We start from the raw sequence: 21,344 nt of genomic DNA, 5'->3' as shown, positions 1-21,344 counted from the left end.
TTTTTTTTTTTGAGAATATTTTTATTTATTTTGTACCCTCTTTACCCTATCTAAACTGCAGAGGGGACTAGAAAAGAAGCCTCAAGGTGAGGATCAAATTTATCCTCGGAACTAGAGAAAACCCCTTTCCGGGAAACTCCTAGCGGAGGCCCTTTACCCCCACATGGAGGAGGAGGCATGGGGGGATGGGAGCGTCCCGTATTTCTCTTCTCCTGTTTTGGAGATCTTTTAACTGTTTGGTGACTAAATCTTACAGACTGTCTGATAAGGGATGTTTCCCTCAAGCTCCTAGGAGCGGATGGTCTGACAGGGGAAGTTTCTCTTAGGCCTTTTGGGGCATCATTGTTTAAGAGATGCCGATCTCCATCAGAGTGATATTTAGCTATTATCTCGCCTAAATTCTCTTTTTCTTTTGGGGAAGGCTGATCTTGTTTCTCATCCCTAACTTTAAGTTGTTCCTGAGTAGTCATGGCTGCTAACATTTTTCTTAGTTGCCGATAGTCAGGTGGGTCTTCATATTTCTCATTTTCCTGAGGTTTAACTACAGTTTCAACCTCATTTTCCTCTTTAAAGGTTACTTTTTTAGATTCAGGGGCAGGTTTAGCCACAGCATTTTCTTCACTATCCCCTTTAAGATGTACTTTTTCTGAATCGGGGGCAGGGTCTAAGACATCTCTAATGATGTTCCATAAGGAAAAAGCGTCATTAGGAACATTTTCTGAGCCATGTTCGGCATGGTAAGTTTTTAGCTGTTTTCCTACTTTTTCCCAGACATCTAAGTTAACAGAGCCTTCGTCTGGGAACCAGGGACAGTGCTCTTGTACAAATGAAAAAAATGATTGAATGGCAGATTTTTTAACTTTGATTCCTCTTTTATTTAATAACTGTAAGATTACTCCTATAAAGAGCTGTCTTTCATTTGATTCAGTGTTACCCATGTCAGAAAATTAAGTATAGTAAAAGATTTTGCTTTTAGCTATCAAAAGATCAGGCTTTTCTTTGGCCTTTTAACTTCAGAAACTGTTTTCTCTCTCTAAGTCTAACACTTTAACACTTTCAACACTTCCCACTCCTCTCGCCCTGTCTGTCCTACAGGGGGGTCCGCGGCACCCTTGAGTGGGGTCCTAGCCGTCCCGAACACTGGAAGGACAACAGGGCTGATGACCCAGATTGTCCCGGGGGGGGAACAGAAGGCTGGTGACCCAAACTGTTCCGAGGGGGGAGCAGTAGAGCTGATGACCCAAACTGCTCCGTGGGGGAACAAGAGAGCTGATGACCCAGTTGTTCCGAGAACGGGGGAGCAAAAGGGCTGATGACCCTAATTGCTTTGGGGAGCTTACCTTCGAAAAAACCTGTTTCGGGCGCCACCTGCCGGGGTCCAGCCCCGGCTGATCCAGGGTCTTCGAAGGAGAGACGGCTAGGCGGCCTATTCAAATGTTAATTAGATATAATAAAGAGGAATAGAATGAGGATAGCTCAGTAGGAAAATTCAGTGGAGAAAAGAAGCTGAGTGGCTTGGTTTACGCGGAAAATCAATATAACCCGTGACACCAGGTTAGCTCTGACCACGGAGGCCGCAGGCGCCCTCTCGAATAGCGGAAGGTGCCCCACCTTAGACACCTTCTCGAGTGGGTCTTAGAAGCCCAGGCAAATAAATGGTCGCAGAGGACATCCACGCTCCAGATGGACACTCAGCTAGAAGTTAAAGGGAAGAATGACATGGGGAGACCAAGCGTTGGTGAGCAAGGCCCATAGCTTTATTTTCAACAGGGGCTTTTATACCCTAAGTTACACATAGAGGACAATAGGGGATGCAAAATCAGCAGTCTTTGATGCTTATCAAAAACCAGGGTTTCTTTCCTGCAGATTTATCGTATACAAATGGTTTAGGTGATTTACATCATCTTCTGGCCAGAGGCCTATTAACATTTTATGACTCTTGACAAGGACTTATCAACAAAGACTTATTTTCTCTAAGAGTAATTATTTTAAGGTTTGGCGCCATCCTCCGAAGATAAGATTACGTTCCTATAGGATGGATGTGTAATGGGTTTACAAAGGAAAGAATTTACTACCTTAAGGGTCTAAAGTTACTAACACCAGGCCACTACTTATTTTTTCTACATACCAACTATATTAATTAATGCACATTCAAGGATACAATTCAAGGGATGTGAAAACTTGGCAACAAACATTGGCTCATCAATGAAATCTTTTACTAGCTTTATTCTGACAGTTTCTAATTCTCTGAGAGGCTCTAAGCTATTTGAATATCTTAAGCTTCCCGTGCCTCTGGAGGCTGGGAGACTGTAAACAATCGTATGCATAGCTGTAGGTGTCCGGGTAAACTTGTCAGGCGAGTTAGAGAGCCATCTGAGGGGTTTGGATTTAAACACTCCTAATTGCCCAGGAACTTTATTAATTGGAGCTATAAGTTAACTCTTTGACAGAGAGAGTGAGATGGTGGTGGGGGACAGCCCCCAGTAAAGTCAGAGGTGAGAGCACAAAGCAATAAAGTAGGCAGACTCTGGTTTTTGGGGGGTAGATGCTCGAGAATATCCGGGGGCACTCCCGAGGCTCGATCCCGCCTTTGCGTATGCCGAGCCCCCTTCCTCATGACCTTTGTCACGAGTGGAATGTCTCTCGCCGGCTCCCAGCATGGTCTCATCACTTCATGGGAAATAGATGGGGAAACAGTGACTGGCTTTATTTTTTTGGCTCCAAAATCACTGCAAATGGTGATTGCAGCCATGAAATTAAAAGATGCTTGCTCCTTGGAAAGAAAGTTATGACCAACCTAGACAGCATATTAAAAAGCAGGGACATTACTTTGCCAACAAAGTCCATCTGGTCAAGGCTATGGTTTTTCCAGTAGTCATGTATGGATGTGAGATTTGGACTATAAAGAAAGCTGAGCGCCAAAGAATTGATGCTTTTGAACTGTGGTGTTGGAGAATACTCTTGAGAGTCCCTTGGACTGCAAGGAGATCCATCCAGTCCATCCTAAAGGACATCAGCCCTGGGTGTTCATTGGAGGGACTGATGTTGAAGCTGAAACTCCAATACTTTGGCCACCTGATGCGGAGAGCTGACTCATTTGAAAAGACTCTGATGCTGGGAAAGATTGAGGGCTGGAGGAGAAGGGGATGACAGAGGATGAGATGGTTGGATGGCATCACCAACACAATGGACATGGGTTTGGGTGGACTCCGGGAGCTGGTGATGGACAGGGAGGCCTGGCGTGCTGTGGTTCATGGGATCGCAAAGAGTTGGACACAACTGAGCAATTGAACTGAACTGAACTGGGGCCGCTGAGTAAAGCTGAGCCCACTGGGGGTTTACGCCAGGGGAGAGTGTGCCAGGGACTGAATTAAGGATGAATGTCATGATTAAGGCCTGATCAGCCTGATTATCATGTGGGCACCCGTATTTCTTTACATTTGCCAGCCTCGCCCGTTTCTGAAAAATACAAAGGAAGTAATGCTGCTACTTCCCCTAATACTGGGGTGAAACCAAAGAAGGGGGAAACTAAATGACCTACCCCCAAATCCTCTGTTAAACCCATCAGGAGGCTGTAATAGATACAGTTGGTCAGCCCTTGGACTCCCTAAGGACAGACTCTTGGAGACATCTGTTACAAATTTTAGAAACTTCTCTGCTCTTGTTTTGTTAACTGTCGAGGGAGCAAAACATATTCAGTCATGGCTGGTGAGGGTCTACTCTATAGTACAGGGGGGAGAAAAGGTACAGTCGATGGCTCAGGTGGTAAAGAATCTGCCCACAGTGCAGGAGACCGGAGTTCCATCCCTGGGTCACGAAGATTCCATGGAGAAGGGACTGGCTACCCACTTGTCTGGAGAATCCCATGGATAGAGGAGCCTGGAAGGCTACAGTCCATGGGGTCGCAAAGAGTCGGACACCACTGAGCAAGTAACACTTTCATTTTCTGTTTGTAGAACATATATTGTTAACCTTCAAAATGCATTCCAGTATACAGTAGGTGCAGACAAATACTGCTTCAGTCCACTTATACAGTTACTTCCTTGGTGGCTCAGACAGTAAAGACTCTACTTGCAATGTGGGAGACCTGGGTTCAATCCCTGAGTTGGGAAGATCCCCTGGAGGAGGGCGTGGCAACCCACTCCTGTATTCTTGCCTGGAGAATCCCATGGACAGGGGAGCCTGGCGGGCTGTAGTCCATGGGGTTGCAAAGAGTCGGACACGACTGAGTGACTAACACTTTCACTAGAATAGTCAAATTGGTAGTCAGAAAGTACATTCATAGATGCCCGGGACTGGTGAGTGGGGAGGTGGGATGGAGAGAGGTGGGGAGGGGGCATGGGTAGTTAAGTGTTTAATGGGGACAGAGTTTCAGTTGAAGAAGGTGAAAAATTCAGGAGTTGGATGATGGTGATGGTTGCACAAGAATGTGAACATACCTGTTGCTGCCGAACTGTACAATTAAATATGGTTACAATAGTATGTCTTATAATACATGACTCTACCACAATAAAAAAGAGTTTTTTAAAAAGTACAGCAAATCTGCCCTTCCCCTAAATCCAGTCCAGTCATTTTAACCTTCTAGACAACTTTCTGAGGTTTATAGTGCTGCTCACCAGTCATCATCATCTTTAAAGTTAAAAGAAAAAGTTTTATTGTTATGAGCAGTGAAATCACTATATAATTTTCCAATTAACTGGAGAAAGCTCACAAGGCATGCCCTGAAGTCCTCATTTCTACCTTGAGCGTATCACGTCTGCCTTGATCATCCTACACATAACCGTCTAGAGCTGAAAGGCTGTTTGAGGGGCTCGAGGGGGAGGCGGCACCGGCCCGCCCCCACATGCTTGTGTCGGACTGTGTTGGGCCCTTTGGTTGGTTGGCTTCCCTGAGTGTTTCTGAGAGGCTTTTGTTGTACATGGGGATACAGCCACTAATTTGGCCAATTCCAAGCAGGAAAGGTTAGGTGTAGATTTCATATCTGAGTTTTAAGTGCTGGTAAAAAGTTGCATTAAGTTATCAAATGCACCTCCATCCTGCCTTAATCGCCAAGTGGCTCTGTAGTTTGGGAATTACTCTGCATCCCAAAGAAAAGAAAAAGCTTTCCGTGTAAATGCTTTGGGCAAATGGGGATTGATCCAGTTACTTTTAAACAACTCAAATCCATATGGTGTTGGCTGAATACCTTCCTGGGCTGGGTACCTGGTTACTGAATAAAGTGTTCATTTTTGTAGGAGGTGAAATCTTTGGTTAGAAAGGCACAGCAAGGCTCCTGCAGATTGTTCAAAAGTAAAATAGTGAGTGTTGCCATACAACTGTAATTCAAGTGTGACACAGCCCATTCAGAGCAACTTGTAATCAGTTGATTCCTGTCTTTCTCTGTCTGTATATGTGTATATCCATAGGCACAGACATATAACATATGTACGGTGTTCTGGTTTAATCGCTCAGTTGTGTCCGACTCTTCTGTGACCACATGGACTGTAGCCTGCCAGGCTCCTCTGCCCATGGGAATTCCCAGGCAAGAATACTGGAGTGGGTTGCCATTTCCTTCTCCAGGGGATCTTCCTGACCCACGGGTTGACCCTGTGTCTCCTGCTTGGCAGTCGGATTCTTTACCAATGAGCCATCTGTGAAACCCATAATATATGCATCTGCTGTGCTATGCTTAGTCTCTCAGTCATGTCCGACTCTTTGCGACACATGGACTGGAGCTAGCCAGACTCCTCTGTCCATGAGGATTCTCTAAGCAAGAATACTGGAGTGGCTTTCCATGCCCTCCTCCAGGGGATCTTCCAACCCAGTGATCAGACCCAGGTTTCTTGCATTGCAGGAGGATTCTGTACATTCTGAGCCACAAGGGAAGCCCAAGAACACTGGAGTGGGTAGCCTATCCTTCTCCAGGGGAGCTTCCTGACCCAGGAATTGAACCGGGGTCTCCTGCATTGCAGGCAGATTCTTTACCCACTGAGCTATCAGGGAAGCCCAATATAAGCATATATGTATATATATAAATTTTTATTGTGTCATACATGGTGGAGAAAGTCCTCCTTCTGGGCTTTATAAGGGTCACACCAGCATAGCCATGGAAATTACTTGAAGCTAAAGGATTGGTTACATGTAAGGGTCCCATAGGAGGGAGGCATAGTACACCATGGGCTTCCCAGGTGGCTTAGTGGTAAAGAATCCGTCTGCTAATGCAGGAGGCTTGGGTTCAATCCCTGGGTTGGGAAGATCCCCTGGAGTAGAAAATGGCAACCCATCCCAGGATTCTTGCCTGGAAAATCCCATGGACAGAGGAGCCTGGTGGGCTATGATGGGCTATATTCCACAGGGTTGTGAAAGAGTTAGATACAGCTGAGCACACAGCACACACACGTAGTACAGCACACACAAGTGGTACACTGTGCAGGGGCCATGTGGGAGGAGCATCCAGGGAACAGCTCAGCCAAGCAGGTGGGAGTCGACAGAGAGAGAGGACCTGTGGGCAAGGATCTTCATTGGAGGTCAAGGTGGAGTACATAACAAAAGCCACAAAGGGTTTTGTTGGTGTGCTTGAATGACACTAGGTCAACACTTCATGGCAAATAGATGGGGAAACAGTGGAAACAGTGGCAGGCTTTATCTTTTTGGGGTCCAAAATCACTGCAGATGGTGACTGTAGCCATGAAATTAAAAGACGTTTGCTCCTTGGAAGAAAAGCTATGACCAACCTAGACAGCATGTTTAAAAGCAGGGACACTACTTTACCAATAAAGGTCTGTCTTCAAAGCTATGGTTTTTCCAGTGGTCATGTATGGATGTGAGAGTTGGACTATAAAGAAAGCTGAGCACCAAAGAATTGATGCTTTTGAACTGTGGTGTTGGAGAAGACTCTTGAGAGTCCCTTGGACTGCAAGGAGATCCAACTAGTCCATCATCAAGGAAACCAGTCCTGAATATTCATTGGAAGGACTGATGTTGAAGCTGAAACTCCAATACTTTGGCCACCTGATGCGAAGAGCTTGACTCATTTGAAAAGACCCTGATGCTGGAAAAGATTGAAGGTGGGAGGAGAAGGGGACGACAGAGGATGAGATGGTTGGATGGTATCACTGATGCGATAGACATGAGCTTGAGTAAACTCCAGGAGTTGGTGATGGACAGGGAGGCCTGGCGTGCTGCAGTCCATGAGGTCACAAAGAGTCGGATATGACTGAGTGATTGAACTGAACTGAACTGAGGTCAAACTCAGGAGAGCATGTGGTAGGGACTGGTCTTATCACTCCAGTGCACCTGGTTGCCTGGGTGGGATGCTCACAGCCTGTTTGTGGGCTTGTTGAGGCCCATTCCATTAGGAATATAGATCTTCAAAATTGCCATCACAATTACCTAGCAAGATCTATGAGGACTGGGTGATATCAGCACTGTGAGGATTAATCAGAATCTACTACTCAGGCATTCTCCTCTGGTCTTGCTCTGCTGGGCTTACTCACTCACTCATTTAAAAACTATCCATTGCCTTCTGACTATATGTCAGACTCTTTCTAGGTTCTTGGAATACAGCAATTAATAAAACAATGTTCCCACTTACATGCAGAAGGGGCGAAACTGAGAGCATGTCTGCATGTAGTGGAAGGCGGCAGAATCAAGGCTGGAGGGGCAGGTAGAGCCTGCCTCTCAGAGCAGCCAGGGAAGCCTGTCTGATAAGGTTACCTTTGCACCGCGGGCAGGATGAAGGGAGGGAGGGGGAAAGCAGATGTTAGAAGAAAGAAGCTTTCTGGTGAACAGAACAGCCAAAGCAAAGGTCATTAGGTGGGAGTGTACAGTTTTGAGAAACAAGAAGACCACGGTGGCCAGAGCTGAGGGGGAGAGTTATAAGGACGAGGTCAGGGACATTCCTGGTAGTTCAACGGCTAAGAATCCATGCTACCAATGCAAGAGGCCAGGGTTAGCTACAACTAAGAGTTTACATGTCACAGCTAAAGAGCCCATGTGCCACAACATAGACCCAGCAGAGCCAAACAAATAAAGGATGAAGTCAGGTAGGCAGTGGAGGGGGGCCTCCATCTCACAAGGGCTTTAGATTTTTTTGTTTGAGTTGAGTTGAAAGCCATATAATGGATTGACGTATAAAGACAAATGCTTAGGCTAAGGACCTGATCCATATGTATAAATACACAGCTGGACTTCACACAGAAAAACCCATTTCATATGTATGAATATACATGGGGATATATGAGGTTTGGTGAATCAGAGGGCCAGTGAGCAGAGAGAAAAGGAGATGTAGAGAGAAAAACTAACAAAATAAGAGATCATTGAATGAGTGAGTGCTGGAAACCAGAATTAAATACGAGAATTCAAAGCCCAGGGGAAGTGGGTAAATGGAAGCTGGGTGCCATGTGGCACTCATGGAAAATGAAAAAGTGTTCATTCCTCAGGGTGGAAGAGTCACAGAGAGCTGGGGGCTGTCACTTTTCTTGTCAAACGTTAGCAACTAATTTCCATCTTCTCCATTATTATTGATCAAAATTTGAGAATATTTTTAATCATGTACACTTTGGGGTTTCTTTATATGCTCTTGAAACAATGACAAGCATGGAAAATTTTGTAGGTTATGTGCCTTTAGAAATAGTCTTTTTATTTTTTGGCTTTCCTGGTGGCTCGGTGGTAAAGAATCCTCCTACCACTGCAGGAGACATGGGTTCGATCCCTGCTTTCTCACATGCCTCAGAGCAACGAAGCCTCTGTGTCACAACTACTGAGCCTGTGCCCTAGAGTCTGTACTCTGCAATAAGAGAAGCTACTGTGATTAGAAGCCCACGCGCCAGTACTGGAGAGTAGCCCGTGCTCCCCACAGTAGAGAAAAGCCCACGTACAGCAGTGAAGACCCAGCACAGCCATCAAAAAATAAAACTTTTTAAAAAATTCATATTTTTATTTGGTTTTAAGAAAATCAAGCATTGAAGATTGAAGGCAGGAGGAGAAGGGGACAACAGAGGATGAGATGGTTGGATGGCATCACCAACTCAATGGACATGAGTTTGAGCAAGCTCCGGGAGTTGGTGATGGACAGGGAGGCCTGGCGCGTTGCAGTCCATGGGGTCGCAAAGAGTCGGACGTGAGTGAGTGACTGAACTGAACTGAACTGAACTGAAGAAAATCAAGTAGCTTTATTGTCAAAGAGAATGTAATGGTTTGAGTTTGCTGGAAAAAAGTGGTAGAAAACGGGATTTTCTAAATTTGTAGGTTCAAACGAATATATCAGAAGCCAGCAAACGTTTCCAAATTAGCACTCAGCCAGTTCTTTTTGGAAGTGTTGTGCTTGTGTGTATACAAAAAGCTTCCATGGCACCCTCAAACCTGGGGACAAATGATTAATGGTATAACCCTCATCATGAATATGAGTCTGTTCTTGGGCAGTTTTATAGAATGTGAAAACAGGCATCATCTACTCTGCTACCAGATGTTTTAATCTTAAATCCAAACCAAAGCTAAGCTTGGAAGCAGCGGATTTCGGGCAGCTTGTCCTTGCCTGTTTTGGGGCTCCCTTTTCCATAGAGATTGGACTTCCAGTTTTTTCTTCCTTGTACACTCATGTTGTCCTCAGGGAATGAAACTGGCATGCCCAGTCACTGTGCAAGCTGCTCTTGCCATGCTAACTCGCTTCAGTCGTGTCTGACTCTGTGAAACCCTATGGATTATAGCCCACGAGGCTCCTCTGTCCATGGGATTCTCCAGGCAAGAATACTGGAGTGGGTTGCCATGCACTCCTCCAGGGGATCTTTCTGACCTAGGGATCGAACCCTTTTATGTCTAACCTGCACTGGCAGGCAGATTCTTTACCACTGGCACCACCTGGGAAGCCCATAAAGTAGGTATCAGTTCAGTTCAGTCCCTCAGTCGTGTCCGACTCTTTGTGACGCCATGGACTGCATGCCAGACTTCCCTGTCCATCACTGTATTACAGATGAGAAACCGAGATGTAAAGGAGTTAGGTTTAACATGCCTGAAAAGCACCGGACCTGAGGGGTCTCAGAGCCCGAATTCCCTACCTCCCAGCCTGTGGCCTCCACATCTGTGCTTTGGCACTTTTATCCAGGGCCAGCACTCTCTGGGGCACCACAGCACTACGCCCACTGTCCCATCTGCTTCCCACACTCACCAGCAATGGGAAGCTTGCCTGCTTCATGAGCATTCCATAAAAGCCCACTTAGTCTCTGCTTCACACTTTCACTGAAAGTTTTTTTTAAAGTTTCAAAAAGTCAGTGGCATTGTGAAGAGTGGTGATTAGTTGGCTAATCAATGAGACCTCTAATCCTTTTTATCTCCTTAGTAATTTAATTCTGGGGCTTCCCAGGTGGCACAGCGGTAAAGAATCTGCCTGCCAATGCAAGAGACGCAGGTTCGATCCCTAGGTTGGGAAGATCCCCTGGAGGAGGAAATGGCAACCCACTTCAGTATTCTTACCTGGAGAATCCCTTGGACAGAGGAGCCTGGCGGGCTGCAAAGAGTCGGACACGACGGGGCAACTAAACACAGCACGCAGTGCGTTTTATCCTTTAACTCACTTCAATGATAGCAAGGTCTTAGTTCAGAAAGAAAGTGTTATCCGCTCAGTCGTGTCTGACGCTTTGCAACCTCATGGACTGTAGCCCGAACTCTTCTCTGTCCATAGAATTCTCCAGGCAAGAACACTGGAGTGGGTAGCCATTCCCTTCTCCGGGGATCTTCCCGACCCAGGGATTGAACCCAGGTCTCCCGCACTGCAGGCAGGTTCTTTCCTGTCTGAGCCGCCAGGGAAGCCCTTAGCTCAATGATTCCCCTAAATGAGGATTGAAAGTCACGTGGAATGTTGTCAACAGCATCACAAATCAATGAGATAAACACTAAGTTTTGGTATACTCCTCAAAGACTTAGCAGCTTCCTACTTAACACAAGTCCCAGGTGACAGAATGCCAGAGCATTAGTCAGGGTAGGTTAGCTGCTGAAACCACAACACAACTGCCATATCTTGCTGAGATAATGAGGATAAAGCCCTCTTTCCTGCTCATGCCGTGGTCTAGTGGGACTGGACAAGCGGGGAGGCTGTGCTCCATGTGGTCATTCAGGCACCCGGTTCCTTCTGTCTTGGGCTTTCCCCATCTTCTGGTTCTTCAGAGTTTGTCCTTGTCTCTCTCTTTTTAAACTTTTTTTTTAAGCATTTGTTTCTTTATTTGTCTGTGCTGGCCTCAGTCGCGGCACTCAGGATCTTCCTTGCGTCACGCGGGCTCCCTCGTTGCATCTGGAAGCCTCGGTGGTTGTGGCGCACCGGCTTAGTTGCTCCGCAGCATCTGGGATCTTAATTCCCTAACCAAGAATCGAACTCGTGTCCCCTGCAGTGGAAAGTGGATTCTTAAGCACCGGACCACCAGGGAGGTCCCTGTCCTTGTCTGCTTTGTTTTCCACGTGTGACGGCAGACGAGACAGAGGGAGTAGAGGGTCACATGAGGAGTCTCCAGCGCCCTGCCATCAAGTCACCAGCATCATTTCTGCCCTCTTGCTATTAGCCAGGACTTTCCACTGGCCCAGGAGACCTGGAAAATCTGCTTCTCCCCGGTGCTCGGGAAGAACTGTATTGTCTCTGCCCTGCCTAGACTCTCACTTCACCTCTGTGCTCCGCTGTTTTGTTTTGGGACCAGGATCTGAGTGCCTGACTTAAGAGCAGCATAGCTACCTCGGTCATCCCTGTCTTTGTGATTCCCTCTCAGACATCTCGGAGACGTCCGATCTCTAGTTCTCCTAATTAAACTCCGGAGTCAACTTTTTTTGAGCCAAACCTGGCACTGAAGAAGAGACTTAAAGGCTAAACTTGCTTTTTGATCTTAATGCTCTTGGGGGTGCGGTGCCCAGCCCTGAGCCCTTTATCCACTGGGGGCCTTCGCTGCGTCCTCAGACTCACTGACTCATTGCTCTAAAGCCGCGTGGGCCGCCCCCTTCTCCTGCTCCAGCCAATTCTCTAAACACCCTTGCCTACAGAAAAGAAAAAAAAAAAATACCCTTTTCTGGAAAAGAACTTCAAACATGTAGAAACACCTTTGAATATTTGTGAATAAAAGGGTGTAGTCTCTTATCTAAAGCATTAAGGGACTGCAGGGTGCTGCTTCATTGTAAGAAAATGAGGGGTGGGAAGAACAAGGACAATACAATTGAATTCCGTCCTCTTCCCAGAAGTAAGGTTGTGAAATTGGCCCCCGGTGATTAGGGGACTTGAGCATGCGGATGTGCAGCCAGGGAGGGATATATTTACATCCTGAGCTTGGACTGACTCAGGCAACCTCAGCCCTTGGGAAACCTGGACTTTAGTGGAGGGCTTCTGGCTTCAGGGGGGAAAAAGGAGGAAGAATCTGGAGCATGTTTAGTCTCTTCTAAATACTGTGTGTTCTCAGTCACTAAGTCGTGTCTGAATCTTTACGACCCCATGGACTGTAGCCCGCCAGGCTCCTCTGTCCATGGGATTTCCCAAGCAAGAATCCTGGAGTGGGTTGTCATTTCCTCCTCCAGGGGATCTTCCCGACCCAGGGTTGGACCCGAGTCTCCTGCATCGGCAGAAGGATTCTTTACCACTGAGCCACTAAATATTGGTGGCTTCTTAAACCTTATTTATTTAAAAGAAGTAAAAAGAGAAAGAACAAGAAGGAAAGAGGGGAAGGAAAGAAGTGAGGAAAATTTTCTTTTCCTCCCAAGCTCAGCAAGTGACATCGCTGACATTTCTGGACCTTGCGTGATGGCTGCTACTGGGGCTGTGTGCTTGTTTTTGAGTTGACCATCCAACCAGTGGGGCTTCAAGCAGAGAGGGCTGGCTAGGCTTGTGATTTGCGTTGAATCAGTGAGAACGCTGAGTAAATCCTTGTTCTTCAAGATTGACCGTGTGGAAGGGACTCACTCCCCTGGTGGTCCAATGGTTAAGACTTCGCCTTCTGCTGCCGGGGGTGTGGTTTCAACCCCTGGTTGGATTCCTGAGAGCCCATATGTCCTGTGGCCAAAGAGCTGAAATATAAAAGAGACAATATTGTAACAGATTCAATAAAGAATTAAAAAATGGTCTACACACACACAGAAAAAAATCTTAACAAGATTTACTTTATGATAGCAATACCTTAGTGTCAGGCAGTAGTTTATGGATGATGGAAGATACAGTCCCCACCAATTCTGAGAGGTGATGGTCACAGTCACACACCATAATCCCAGGTTGAACCCTGGCCTTGGGGCTTTTAATCCTCTGTGCTCCTCCCACTTCCTCCCTGTCCATCCCCCTGCTTCAGGATGAGGATGCTCCAGCTGTATGGGATTCTGAAATGCCTTCTGAAACCATCCAAGTTAGATGCACCTCTTAGCTCTGACCGTGTAGCTCTGACCACTACAGACGCAGTGCATATTCCCTTCAGAATGATGGGCTTAACAGTAATCCTCAGATGCTAATGGGGGCGACTGGTCAAATATGTGGGTGAGATTCCACCTGTATGTCCATCCTCACATCCCAGTGCAAAGAGGGGTTTCTGTGATTCGGAGAAGTCCTGAAGGGCGAGAACAGTTTGCCTTGGTTTAACGCGTATGTTCCAAGATTAATTTTGGGTGCGTGCTCGCTCGGTTGTGTCTGACTCTTGCAGTCCCATGCAATGCAGCCCACCAGGCTCCTCTGTCCATGGGATTTCCCAGGCAGGAATACTGGGGTGGGTTGCCATTTCCTTCTCCAGGGAATCTTCCTGACCCAGGGATCGAACCTGCGTCTCCTGCATCTCCTGCATTGGCAGGTGGGTTCTTTACCACTGCACCACCTGGGAAGCCTTAATTTGGATAGACCCTTCTTTCCCCCCAGCATAACACCTGCTCCTTCCATAGAACACATTGTCTCCCCACTCCCCCCACCGCCCCACCCACCCCGGCTCCCTGATTCTTTGGTCCTTCAGGGCTCCCTGGATTATTTGTGTATAAATGCGTTTTTTCCTTGGAAATGCACTGGGCATGATGATTCCAAGAATGTCTTCCCAGGGTCTTTCTGAAGATGGAGAAGAGCTTCTGTTCCTCTTAGGGGTTCTTTCCCATGAACCTCTTACTCACCTTTAGAAACAGGAAAACATCAAAGCCTTTATCTAAAGTCCTCTAAGATTTGCCCACTGAAGCCTCTCTGGATGTGCCTTTGTGGAAGGTGAGAGCCCTGGCCGGGGCTATAGGAATTTCTGCTGATACACAGTGGAGGGTTCACCAGGGAAGAGAGCGGACACCTTCCCACTGCTCCCTCTCCCCCAGTTTAAACAAGGGTCAGTGGAGCATTTCCAGGCCATTCCAGATTCCGAGGAGCGATTTCTTAACAGAGTGTGCACTTTTGCCTTCTTTCAGAGTAGTAAATATTTGCCCACAAATAGGCAAGACAGTGAAAACGCTAGCTGAGAGTGTTAACACATAAAGCGTTTTTGACTGACCCAACGTGATGGGGCATTTGATCCAGAGAGAACTCTTAACAAAACCTGCATCTTTAAAAAGGATCCCATCTGGGGACTTCCCTGGCAGTCCAGTGGTTAAAACTCTGTGCTTCTAATTCAGGGGGCATGGATTTGATCCCTGGTCAGAAAACTAATATCCCACATGCCATGTGGAGGGGCAAAAAAAAAAAAAAAGAAACAAAATAAATTAAATTAAATTAGATTGTTATATTAATTTTTTTTTTAAGGATCCCAGCCAAGAAACCGAGGCATAGGGGAAGCTAAGTGCTACAGTCTAAATGTGTGTGTATTCCCCAGCCCCCTGCCCCCACCCCTACCCCCACCCCAACATATTGAAATCCTAACTCCCAAAGGGATCGTATTAAGAGGTGGGGCCAAGGGTGGAGCTTAAGTCATGAGGATGGAGCTTAAGTCATGAGGGCAGAGCCTTCATGAATGGTCGTTTAGTCGCTAAGTTGTGTCTGACTCTTTAGGACCACATGGACTGCAGCATGCCAGGCCTCCCTGTCCCTCACTGTCTCCCAGAGTTTGCCAAAGTTTGTGTTCATTGAGGCGGTTCATCTCATCCTCTGTCGCCCTTTTCTCCTTTTGCCTTCAATCTTTCCCAGCCTTTGTGAATGGGATTCACTAATCCCATGAATCTCTTACAGAAGAGACCCATAGAGTTCCCCTGGCCCTTCCGCAGTGAGAAGAGGCCATCTGTGAACCGGGAAGAGGGCTTTCACCAGAACGTGACCGTGTTAGTCCCTTGATCTTGGACTTCCAGCCCCCAGAACTGTGAGAAATGAATTCCATTGTTCATAAGCCACCCTGTCTGTGGGTTTCATTAGTGCATCCTGAATGGCATGCGTGCTAAGTCGCTTCAGTCGTGTCTGACTCTTTGTGACCCTATGGGCCCAGTCAGTCTCCTCTGTCCATGGGGATTCTCCAGGCTAGAATGCTGGAGTGGGTTGCCATTTCCTCCTCTAAGGGATCTTCCCAACCCAAGGATAGAACCTCCATCTCCTGCATCTCCTACATTGGTAGGTGGGTCCTTTATATCCCTAGGGCCACCCTGGAGGCCCATCCTGAATGAAGTAAGGTACTCAGTAATGTGCTGACTCAGCCCAACACACTGGAAAGAGCGGGCATGCTCAGTGGGGAAGGTGATTGCACGCCGGAAGGGCTTTAGATTGGGAGCAGGTCGTCTGCTCTGTGCACTTCATTCAAGGTCAGCCTTGGCAGTGGACTCTTGCTCCCCCGCAGTTCCTACCTTTATCCTGTGAGATGTCTGATCCAGAGGGCATCTTCCCAGCTCCTGGGGTCCTCTTTCCCAAGAACCTCTTCCTACACTGACTTCTTACACCCTCCGCCACGGCCATTCCCATCACTTGTAACTGCTCCACCTTGAAATCTGATCAAGCAACTTTGGGCCATGGGGTCCTCCATCTCTGGCTTGCTGGTATGACTGCCCCCACTGACACTGTGGATCTCAGCAGACCTCTGTTCCCCTGGTCCTCTCCTGTGACTGTCTCTTTCCCTGTATTTATTTGTTTATTTCTTTAAAATGTACTTATTGATTTATTTCTGGCTGCACTGGATCTTCACTGTTCCAAGCGGGCTTTTCTCGAGTTGTGGTGAGTGGGGGCTTCTCTCAGCTTCCTATTGTGGTGACCTCTCTTGTTGCAGAACACAGGCTTCAGGTGCTCGGATTTCAGGAGTTCCAGCACATGGGCTTTGTTGACCCACAGCATGTGCGATCTTCCCGGACCAGGGATCAAACCCATGTCCCCTGCATTGGCAGACAAATTCTTAACCATTGGACCTCCAGGGAAGTCCCACCTTACCTATATTTAGCTTGGAGCCCACCGTTCATCATTTCAAGCTCTCTCTTGCTAACATCCCCTTTCAAATTTGTCTGATCCTAACCCACAGTGAGAAATGTAATTTAAATATGACCTCGGACTCCTGTGCCTTTGTATTTATACACACACATGTGTACATACATAGATTCTCTCCCAACCTCAACCCAGTTGTAATTATTGAAAAATCTCTGCCTGGTCATCAGTTCTTATGACTAAGCCTTATTTCTCTCCTCATCTTCACCAAGTCATTATAAGGGTCATCTGTACAAACTTAGTTTCCTATGGCTGCTCTCATTTTCACCCAGCATAAACTTACTCTCTTACAGTTCTGGAAGTCAGAAGTCTAAAATCAAGGTGTTGGCAAAGCTGCGTTCTTTTGGGGGAATTCAGGGTACCATCTGTTTCCTTGTCTTTCCCAATTTCTAGATACTGCCTGCATTTTTGGCTCATGGCTGCTCCGTCCCAACCTCTAGTTCTGTGGCCACACCTCCTTCCTCTGACTCTGATCTTCTTGCCTCTGTCTTATAAGGACCTTGGAATTATATCGGTGTCTCCCAGATCATCCAAGGTGTATTGCCATCTCAAGATCTTTAAATTAATCATAACTGCAAAATCCCTTTTGTGATGTAAAGTAACATATTTATAGATTCTGGGGACTGGTCCCTGTGGACATTTGTGGGGGATTCTTCTGTCTACCAGGTGAGCCATTTGCTTATTTTTTATTTATTCTTTTGGCTGTGTGGGGTCTTGGTTGTAGCACGCAGAATCTTTTGTTGTGGCCTATGGATTCTCTGATTGCGGCTCCTGGGCTCAGCAGTTGTGGTGCCTGGAGTTAGTTGCACTGTGGCATGTAGGATCTTAGTTCTCCAACCAGGGATTGAACCCACGTCTTCTGCATTGCAGGGCAGATTCTTAACCACTGGACCACCAGGGAAGTCCCCATTTTCTTAACTTCTGCTCACATTCAACCTTTTCTAAACAGGCTCCCGTTACCCACTCACTATCCCAGATGCCCCTCCAAGTGGTCCTTGATGACCCCCATGTTGCTGAAAGCAGGGGTGGTTCTAACTGCCCTTCTTTTGATCTCTTAGCAGCTTCTGACACAGCCAATCAGAATGGGGCATAGAAAGCACCTCTGGGGGCCCTAATGTGGGCAGGCCCATGGCCGGTCCTCACGAGTGTTTCCTGGACTTCCATTTATTAACTTTCATAAGGGAATCTCTGACTCAAGAACTGTTAGACCATCAGCGCAGGGCTCTCTTTTCAGGTGGATAATGTCATGCAGAGTCTCAAATTACAGACTACAGGTTTGCATCATGGTAAGCACAGAGCTGGGTTTCCCAGGTGGCTCAGAGGCAAAGAGTCCGCCTGCCAGTGCAGGAGATGTGGGTTCAATCAGTCCCTGGGGCAGGAAGATTCCCTGGAGAAGGAAATGGCAGCCCACTCCAGTATTCTTGCCTGGAAAATTCCATGGACAGAGGAGCCTGGCGGGCTGCAGTCCATGGGGTAGCAAAGAGTGGGATGACTTAGCGACTAAACAAGAACAAGCAGAGTTAGAGACAGAGGAGAGTTTTAAGGGCTTTTCCTAGACTTTCTTTATTAGTATAAAGTATTGGTCATGAAGCTGCAGGTAAAGGTTTTTAAACAAACATTTATCTACCAACAAAAACTTGCACAGATCCTAAGTGCACAGCCAGTGAACTTAGACACAGTGAAATGCGTAGCCGCCCTTCAAGTCGAGAAGGAGCTTTGGCAGCTCACATACACTCCCCCTCATGTCCCCTCCCTGTCACCTAACCCTCTCTTCCCTAAGGTCATGCTAGCCTGGGGATGCATGGGTGGTTTTTAAACTTTTTCCTTTTTTTTTTAAACTGCATACAAATGTTTTATATTATCTTATTTTAAAGTTTTAAAAATTCTTTTGACCACACCGAACGGCATGTGGGATCTCACTTCCCTGACCAGGGCTCAAACCTGTTCCCCCTGCCTTGGAAGGGCAGAGTCTTAACCAGTGGACCACCAAGGAAGTCCAGATTTTTTTCCCCTTTTAAATAGACTTTCTTTCTGAGAAGGTTTAGGTTCACAGCGAAATTGAGCAGAAAGCTCAGGGATTTCACCCACAGCTTCCCCCACTACCCCACACAGCGCTCACCAGCGGTGTACTGCCACGGCCAGGGACCCTGCTGTGACACCAGATTGCCACCCAGAGTCCATAGTTCATACCGAGCTTCTGTCCTGATGCGGTGCCGCCTTTGATGGTTTCATTGCCCTACACTTCCTCTGTGCTCCACCTATTCATCCCTCTCTCCCCCGCAAACCTCTGGCAACCACTTATATTTTCCCTGTCTCCATAGTTTCACCTTCTACTGAATGCCATATAGTTGGAATCGTGCGGTATGGAGCCTTTTCAAATTGGCTTCTTTCACCTAATCATATACATCTTGTTTCCTCCATGTCTTTTGTGGCTTCATAGCTCATTTCATTTGTTGTTGTTGTTCAGTCACTAAGTCATGTCTGATTCTTTGTGACCCCATAGACTGCAGCACACCAAACTCCTCTGTCCTCCACTATCTCCCAGAGTTTGCTCAAGCTTATGTGCATTGAATCAGTGATGCCATCCAACCATCTCATTGTCTGCCGCCCTCTTCTCCTGCCCTCAGTCTTTTCCAGCATCAGGGTATTTTCCAATGAGTCGGTCTTCACATCAGGTGGCCAAAGTATTGGAGCTTCAGCTTCAGTGTCAGTCCTTGCAATGAATATTCAGGGATGCTTTCCTTTAGGATTGACTGGTTTGATCTCCTTGCAGTCCAAGGAATGAATAATATTCCATTGTTGGACTTAGGCCTAGGTTTCCGAAGAAGGAATTAGACTGAGTCTAGAGCAAGTTTTACTGCTGAGCTTGTAGAGTGTCAGAACTGATGTATCGGGAAGGAGGCTCCCCTCTCTCCTCAAAGTGCAAAAGGGCTGGAAAGACCTCCAGTTAATCAATTCTGTGCATTGAGCTTCTGTCTCCAGAACATCACTCTCAGGATATGAAGATGGTAGCAGGGAGGCTCTGGCCATTGCTGTGCATCCGGCTGTATTTTGATGCAAACAGTCCCACGGAGATCAAGTTTGTTTCCTGAAGACAAACTATTAACACATGACAAATTGGGTGATGAAAGGTGATAGTCCGAACACAGCAGAAGTTTCTTTCTCACTCACATGACAGTCTGTGCAGCAGGCAGCAATTCACTTCATCGATCTGGGAATCAGGCCCCTTTGGTCTTGTGGCTCCATCTGTCCCAGGGCCTTAACATCATTTAGCCAGAGTAACACATGGCCTTTCGAACAGACCATAAACACTAAGCTGAGGTCATGCTCCCAGAACTGATTTAAGCTTTCAGCCAGCTGAGCATCCCCATGAAGGACAGGGTATGATGGACAAGAACATTTTATTGACAAAGCCGAGGGGATCCAAGGATGAGAGTACAAGTCTGGGAAGCTTCAGGGTGGGTACCCGCCTGCGGGCAGCCTCAGAGCCACCCTGAGCTCCCTGGATCCTAAGACCCCACAGAGAATCTTGCATAAATCGTGGTGTCGTCAGGGCCCACCTGTGCACCCTACAGGATGACCCTGACCTGGGGCCCCAGGACCACCAAGGGATCTCTGCCTGGTCCCTCTCAGTGCCCTGAGGGGTTCACCTTATAAGTAACAACATTCCAACAAGCAGGATCCTGACTCACAATGCATGTGTGCATGCTAAGTCACTTCAGTCATGTCCAACTCTTTGTGATCCTATGGACCGCAGCCCGCTAGGCTCCTCTGTCCACGGGATTCTCCAGACAAAGATACTGGAGTGGGTTGCCGTGCCCTCCTCCCAAGGATCTTCCTGACCCAGGGGTCAAACCCACATCTCTTACATCTACTGCATTGGCAAGCGGGTTCTTTACCGCTAATGTCACCTGGGAAGCCCCGATTCACAGGACTTTTTGCTGCTCAAAGCTAGACTTTACTTCTCTAAGTGAAGTTAATTTGGGGTGGCTGATTCCTTGGCCGGTCTTATGATGGTGGTCGTGGGTGGGAAGGAAAAAAGTAATTACAGCCGGACACCTAAGGTCTGGATGCAGAGTGCTGGTGAGGGCGCCCAGTCTTCGCTTTCACACTGGGCAGGTGTGCTTTGGCAGGTGAGCCCCACCTAGGGCCGAGCATTTGAGTCCCTTCTCAGTGACCATCAGGGGAGCCCAGGGAGCTGGACTGGGCACCTTTTGTCAATCATGATAGTTCAGAGAGGATTTTGAAACCAAAGCAGGAATAGCTCGAGCACGGCCCATCCCTGTGGGGACTGGGGCGCTTGGAGGCTGCCTTCCTCCACACCCCTTCCTCCCCTCGAAGGCTGACGCTGCCAAACCATCTCCCACACACCTCCCCAGAAAGTCCCTGGCTTCCCTCCCAGCCGCCTCGCGTTTGACCTCATGAGGTGTGAGAAGGAGGAAAGGAATCTGCATCTCAGATGAACCTTCCTTCCTCCTTTCTGAGAAAATGTCCAGGCCGCTGGTACCTGCCAGGCCGGCCACAGCTCCTCCGAGCCCAAGGCCTTTTCGACTGAGCCAGCCTCGCTGGAGGTGTGGCGACAGGGAGCTGGTATAAGTCTCCTGGGGCTGCTGTAACAAATGACTGTGAACTCAGATGACTGAAAACCGTAGAAATACATTCTCTCATAGTTCTGGAAGCCAGAAGTCTAGATCAGGTGTCAGCAGGGTCGTGCTGTCTTCAAAGTTTCTCAGGAAGAATCTTTCCTGGGACTTCCCTGGTGGTCCAGGGGTTAAGACTCTGAGCTTCCATTGCAGGTGACACAGGTTTGATCCCTGGTCAGGGAACTAAGATCCCACAGACTGTGCAGCACAGCCAAACACACACACACACACACACACACATTTTTTTTAACTAAAAAAAAAAAGAATCTTTCCTACTATCTTCCAGCTCCCATTGGCTCCTGACCACCCTGGAGGTTCTTGGCTTGCAGAGACATCACTGTAGTCTTTACATGACTGCCGCC

The 21,344-nt window shown here is 47.4% G+C and overlaps 1 protein-coding gene across 2 annotated transcripts in view; it reads left to right on the top strand.

Moving 5' to 3' along the window:
• The window catches only part of EVA1C (eva-1 homolog C), a 112,729-nt gene that overhangs the window by 34,123 nt on the left and 57,262 nt on the right, over positions 1-21,344 (top strand). The gene's annotated exons all lie outside the window — the stretch shown is intronic.

This window comes from Bubalus kerabau, chromosome 2, assembly GCF_029407905.1.
Source record: "Bubalus kerabau isolate K-KA32 ecotype Philippines breed swamp buffalo chromosome 2, PCC_UOA_SB_1v2, whole genome shotgun sequence".
Lineage (NCBI taxonomy): Eukaryota > Metazoa > Chordata > Mammalia > Artiodactyla > Bovidae > Bubalus > Bubalus kerabau.
This window is presented reverse-complemented; position numbering and strand designations above follow the sequence as displayed.